The sequence below is a fragment of the Pieris napi genome, chromosome 16 (assembly GCF_905475465.1).
Source record: "Pieris napi chromosome 16, ilPieNapi1.2, whole genome shotgun sequence".
NCBI classification, from domain to species: Eukaryota; Metazoa; Arthropoda; class Insecta; order Lepidoptera; family Pieridae; genus Pieris; species Pieris napi.
The window spans coordinates 7,462,859-7,470,174 of record NC_062249.1 but is presented as its reverse complement, the minus strand read 5'-3'; the positions used below and the strand labels follow the sequence as shown (position 1 = coordinate 7,470,174).

The window sequence follows — 7,316 nt, the reverse complement described above, 5'->3', positions numbered from 1 at the left end:
TGGCGAAGCAATGATAACTTCGTTACGCAAAGGCTTTTGCCTATAAATTCATAGCTACGTATGTAGTAGTAGTAGTAGTGTGGACTCAATTTCCACACTTAGACGCTCATTTGGTCCGTTGTGCTTGAAGTCCTGGCTAATTAAGCCAGCCTACCTTCTTCCAGAAGCTCACAAGATGGGTACTTCGCAGGCTTCACGGAGCGACCTCACTGCTACGAGGATATCTGTTCGTTGGGAAGCCACAGCCATGCATTCCAGGACTACGTGGGTGACTTCTTCCTCTGCTCTGAAACAGCCTCTGTTCAAGGGACTGCCCGTCGAGCCTAAGACAAAGATAGGTTAACTGCTGCCATTTTGGACTGTCTGAAGTCCGCGTTTAACAACCATCGGGGGATGTTGGAATTCTGTGGATCTTTGGAGAATTTAGGTAGGAATTTAGAATGAGCGGGTACGGGCCAGCCGGCATTATTCTGGAACCTCTCCTTGCAAGCTCGTCGTCAGTATCATTGCCGAGAGATCCTTCCTACGTACATAATTAACATAAAACAAACAGGTATCCGTGTGTCCGGAAAATTATCAAACTCAAACTCAAAATAACTTTATTCATATAGGTAAACAACTACACTTATGAACGACAGAAAAGAATTAATTCTAAATTTACATGTACTACCAGTTCGCAAGTCAAGGGCGTAGAACGGGCAAACTTTTTTTTTTTTTTTTGTAAAGACAAACGGACAAAACTTTTAAAAAATCTAAACAATGTTTTTATTTTTAATATTCAAGGCGGGTGAGTTAGCCAGTCTGTAGCTGATTGTGCATATAAAAAATGTACAGCAACCATTCCCGGAACTGAGTTCGTTTAAAATTGCTGAATGTGCAGTTGTTTAAAACAGTGTGGATTAACCTTGACCATTTTGTTTTTCATAACATTGTTTTAAAAGTAATAATTACTTGGCGTTCTAGTGTTTGGAATCGTCTCAGAAATATATTTTTAATTTTCATAAAATAATTAACTTAAATAAACAATGAACTCGAACAAACATTCTATATAGAACCTTGGTGTATCAGAAGACTTTAGATCGCGATTTTTCAAAATGAAATAAAAAAGGGAGGATGCTTTAACTTACGAAGTTGGACGTTCAAAACGTTTGAGCTGATAATGCGATTAAAAAATTATAGAATACACTTATATCTACGAAAATCAATTCCCATTAGATATTAACCGCAGAGGATGAAACAGTAAAAATGTTATAATTATGGTAGAAACAGCTCCGATTTACGAAATATTCAGGTACAAGCAATTAGGTCAGATAATTATTTAAATGATTTTGTAACTTTAAAATGAAAGTCAAAAATATAAGGGCAGATAATTTATAGCGCGTTTAACCTCGAGGCTATTTTGGGGTGTAGTTATGGCCGTTTAATGCATATATTGTATATAGCACACATATATATATATATTGTGCTGTACACAATACACCTACGTTAATCTGAGTACTTTTTCGTTACACATGCGTATTTTACATTAATTATTTATTAGGAGAAACAATACTTTTTCTACATTAAATCTAGTTAAACAATTAATTTTTCATTATTTTTATTCTTTAATACTGTATATTTTAGTGTTATGATTACTAATAAATGTAAGATTTATTAAACACGTAGAATAAAAGATTTATGTTTAGGTGTTTTTATTCATGCGCTAGCATGTATAAAAACACCATAGGTATGTTGATTGTTGACAACCGACGAAACAAACGTAGGTGCTTGCTATTACCGTGCTATACACAAACGGTCTTACTAATAAAGATTTATGCACATTGTATAAGCCTGTTATAAGAAAAATGTTACTAATAATTCCTGAATTGACAAGGTTGATGTATACTGCTGTTATAACAAGTGTCTGGTTTGTATGAAGACTTGTACAATGCTTATACAACGCAGAGGCCTAGTTTAATGGGTGTATATGACAAAAATTGTGTAATTTTATCTGATTTCGCGTTTGACAGCATTTTTTGACTGTTTAGTTCAAGGAAAGATTTAAGTTAGTAGGTATTTGTGTTTGTTGAAAATAGATTTTATAGATCAAATGGAAGATTTAGATAATATTGATATGCAGCTAATACATACGATTGAAGATTTGCCGCCTCCAAGGAAAGTCTAAACAAACCAAACTCAGTGCAATCCGTTATTACTTTCGCATGGCGATTTCAAAACAAAATACCGCTTTTCAAAGAAGTATGTTATGAAGATCTGTGACATAGTGCGAGCTGATGTCGAAAAGAGTAATAGAGGTGGAGGGTTTTCGATTTAGGTGTCTTCTTCATGGCTTCTCAGTGTCATTAGAAAATGCCAAATTATATATAGTAGCACTGGCAATCCTCCACAATATTGCTATTGATATCAAAGAAGACCTGGAAATTACGTATGATGACACTGAGAATGCTCCAGAAGAACCAAGGCCAACCTAGACGCCCCCAAGCAATCTGGCTGGACAAGCTGCTAGAGCTGCTTTTATTGAAACATATTTTTAAGGCTGTTTTATTTACATTGGTATGGATAGTTAAGGACTTGAAATAAATAAAAGTTATATTTCATTTAAAAGAGGGGTTTTATTTTTTTTATAAGTATACAATTATTCATTTAATTGCTGCTGTAACAATTTGAGCCTTAGAAGATGCTCCTGTCTAGCCCTTTCGTGAGCTTCGGCAAGTTGGTTCTGTTTGAGCTCATGTGTTTCAGCCATCTGCCTTTGTTTTGTTTCGTGCTCTTCCTGCAAACACTGGAACACTACCGTGTTGCGGAGTTTGGCACTTTCCACTATTTGAGGCCTAAAAAATTTAAGTATGATCGTTGAGGGGTTTTGAATGAAATAGTCCTTTCTCTATCACATTGATACTAACCTCTTCTAACTTTTGTACTGCAGAACGCGGCTTTTTATGTAAAATTCTAGTCTTCTTTGTCTGAGGTTTTGGAGTTTCTATTAGCTGCAAATAATAAAATGTTATTAGTATATTAAGTAAATGTGTATATAATTGCTTTGGTTGATAAAATAAATACAACTTACATTAGAATTATGAGTTGTATCAGAATTATTAAATCAAACGTCAATCAAACACGGCGGGTTGCCAGGGTAACAATAAATAAGGGTCGTTTTGTTATTCAACCAATACACATCGATTATTGGTCAAAGAGCTGTTTATGCCCTGTACAAGCTCTATTCACTGAATTACTATCACCTTGTTATAACGCATGTATAGTGATTTTTTATTAGTAAGACCGAATATATTGCATTAAACGAACATAACTACACCCCAATATAGCCTTGAGGTTAAACGCGCTATCTACTAACTGCCCTTATATTTTTGACTTACATTTTAAAGTTACAAAATCAATTCTTTCAACACTTTCAAAATCATTAAGTATTGATTTTGTAACTTAAAAATGAAAGTCAAAAATGTAAGGGCAATATTTGCATTAAACGAACATAACTACACCCCAAAATAGCGCCGAGGTTAAACGCGCTATAATGATTCTGCCCTTATATTTTTGACTTTCATTTTAAAGTTTCAAAATCATTAAAATATTTATGTGACCTAATTGCTTGTACTTGAATATTGCGTAAATCAAAGCTGTTTCTACCATAACTGTAACATTTTACTGTCTTCCCTCTGCGGTTAATATCTATTGGGAATGGCTATTTACGTAGATATATTATGTAAGTGTATTCTTTATTTTTTTATTCGCATTATCAGCTCAAACGTTTTGAACGTCCAACTTCGTAAATAAAACCATCCTCCATTACACATCATTTAAGTTTTAGATTCAGTTAGTTTTACTTTAGACATAATATACATATATTAGAGTACCTATTTGTTGTTCTTTTTATAAATATCCTTTACTCATTTGTTTTATTTTACATAATTAACCCATTATGTGGCATAAAATTAAAAAAAAAGCAAACAAAACATCTGTACATTTTTTCAAACACCTTACACAAACAAATATACAGACGCAGAAATGTGTCTGCCTCTAAATACAAGGTAGTACAAAGAGTGAAGGGCCACTTTAATTACATTTATTAGGCAATTCTAAAAACGATACCTTAAGGTTCTGATTACACTAGTAATCCGATAGCATTTGGAAACCCACAAAGCCTGTAAAATATACGTTGCATAAAATCTTTTTAATTTAAACTTTTATTAGTTGCAATCAAGATGTAATCGCACAGTACGAAATTTAATCTGAAAATCAAATTTCGTTGAGTTACAGTATAAGAGATAAAACTTATAAAGTTTAATGCTTGTTATATTCAAAAATTATTATATTTTTCATTCTGTCTTCTCGTCTGAAAGTCTGATGCGTCACAAGTGGTGGGTAGCACATAAGGACATCCGTTAACGGAAGTTTCTATTGAAAAATTATTCTTCTAACCACAAAATTTACGCAATGTATTTAACTGCTTTGTTTTATTCCATTCGTTTTGTTTATATCTCTTATGTATTTTGGCACTTGTTGCCCTTGCCTTTTCCATTTTATTTTTTCATATTGGTTGCCTGGAATAGACCGCTTGAAAGCGATTAGGTCGCTAGGGCTACTAGCGACCTAATCGTTCTTTCCCTTTCATTTAATTATCTCAACTGTATATTTCTGCATGCAACGAATTGTTAATAAATAAAATTTAAAACCTTTTTAGTATGCATTTGGGGTATTAATTTAAAACGACCTGAAACATTTTGTTATGCTTATTCAAAATGGCAATTCTATAAAAAGTCTAAAAATGTTTGACAAACTACAATATTTATTTTTCTCGTCAAAGAAAGATTTGAAGCTATTTTTAAAATAAATCGATAAGCACGCCAAAATGCACAATTATAGTCACTTTTCCACATGTTTTCCTATCCCAGTGCATCAATAGTGGCCCAATAAATACGTTTACATCTCCTTGCTGCTCTTGTCCACCAAAAGTTCTCCGCATCAGTTTTTTATTAGGAATTTACTGATTTTTCTAACAGAAGCATAACTGTTGCAGAATATCGTTGAAGAACATACATTTGGAAAGTCTTTAAGTGCATTATCATTCCGTAACTTACATAGTCATGGGTTGGAATAACCCTCGATTTTCATACCAAATAATTAGAAGATGCTACATTAGATGGATATATATATATATTTTTTTTTAATTTCTTTATTTTACAAAAAAAATATAATACAATCATAACAAGTTACATTAGCAAACCGCTGTGGTTTATATTATATATTTATATATGTGGTTAGAGGACATAATAGTTTTACGAACTATTATAAAATGAGAACAATTCAGAAGTTAACTTCTGCTATATAGAATAGACACATGCTCTATTTCTGTAATAGAGTATTTACTTTAAGATAAAGTCAGTATCTACTTTGACGCCTACTAGAAGTAAATAGGACTTATAATTAATGTATCTTCGACGCTACACAACATTTGCTATAAATAATTATGTTAATAAGGCATGTATCACTTTTACATTTTAATCTATTACATGTTAGGTTACTGAGTTGAGTTCTAAATTTTGTTTATATAATGAAAATCAGATTTCATATAAAACGTCATATTAATTACGTTATGAGAATTAAGAGGTGTTTCCTTTCACATTATTTGTAAAGGATACAAGCGTTTGACCGCTTATTAAGCATTCGTAAAATTAATTTGTATTACTTCCTATTGCGGTTTTATCGTGTAAAGTGATCAAATTTACATATAAAACTCTTATGTCCGTGTAATTAAATCCTCCTAAATAGCTGGGCGGATTTGAATTAAATTTTTGTATGTTTTCAAGTGGATTGGAGAGCGGTTTTAAATATTAATTAATTAGTTTTTTTTAAATTTAAGACGTGTGTACAGGACAACTTCTGTCGCGTCAGCTAGTATTTTAAAGTTCTGCATTTTTTTTAAATAACATGAACTATTTTATATTGTTTATTATACTTAGAAAGAAACAATCAAATATGTTCCAATTCAGAAGGTGACATTATCCATAGTCTATATAAATAGAAAATACCTATTTTGGGTTCCAAAAGAGCTTTTAATTACGACATAAGTGAATTTTCGAATCTTTAAAATGTTCAAACGCGGTTTAAGAAAATAATAAGAACCAATTATTTACTGGCTATAAGCCAGTGTGTTTTCTGTGCTCTAGTATTCATTGAACAGTCAAAACCAGTTACAATAGTTGCCTCAGACACTAGCCATGTATACCTATGTTATAGGTTGTTTCAATGTCCAGCCCTGGGCCATAAAATCCTTTTAATGCGACTTCCATTGGTTGACATTCAGCAGAGTCTCGGCTGATACCTACTTTGTTTGCATCAGATCACAAATGCATATTCATAAAGACTCGGATTATGTCGAAGCACTTCTAGAAAATATACCCGCCTATTATAATTACTTTTGTTAATAATTTTTTAAAAATTGTTTTTATTTTATTGGATACTAAGAACACACACACGTGTTTTCACACGTTTGAAAACGGGTAAAAACTAATTTTAATAACAATAATTCTGTCCTTAAGACACTTAGGAATAATGTATTAAATATGTATGTAGTTATTTAGTAAAATAATATTTAAAATTGTGTTAGTAGTTCCCGTGTAAACTTCGTAAAAAAATCATAAACCCTATAATAACAATTTTGATAAAATCAAATGCAATGACAATTTTCTTTGTGTGCTTCTTATAAAAACAACGGTTCTTCAAAATTTTAGGTCTACGCCTCAGATTCATGTATATGTTTCGTGATTAATTAACAAATAAAATAAAAAAACAGTTGCGCTACAACACCGAAAGGGGTCAGCTTTCTGAATCTGTTTCATGATCATTTTCTTCAATCTAATAGGCAAGTTGTAATAGGATGAGGGTAGAAACAAAAAGGACAGACACGGACGGTGATTGCCGTAGATTGAACGTGTTAAAGATATAAATTGTGTCTTGTGTAATATCAAATTTTGGATTTTGAATTTCGGTTATAACTTGAGGGGTATGTTTCATTTAATTATTATTGTATAGTTTAGTTTATTTTGGCTGTGAAACAATCTGAAATGTTTTATTTGTTTTAGCTTTGGGAAATGCCCTCAAATTAGATATTCATTTATTGAATAACAAATTGTCTATAATGTTTATGTGATAAACGTTACCACATTACACACATTAGGTTTGGCAGGATAAACCTAAATCCTCCTGGCGCCCACATTTATGTATTTTTAGTTAATTTTAATATTTAGTCTAATATATTTTAGTTCTTGTATTTTGCTAGTTTATAAATATCCTAATATATG

General features: G+C 31.9%; 1 long non-coding RNA gene across 1 annotated transcript; it reads left to right on the top strand.

The window, feature by feature from the left end:
• Positions 1-6,887: 6,887 nt before the first annotated feature.
• Positions 6,888-7,316, top strand: LOC125057510. Its single transcript, XR_007118211.1, has 2 exons — positions 6,888-7,018; positions 7,098-7,316. It is a non-coding gene; the product is annotated as an uncharacterized LOC125057510 (long non-coding RNA).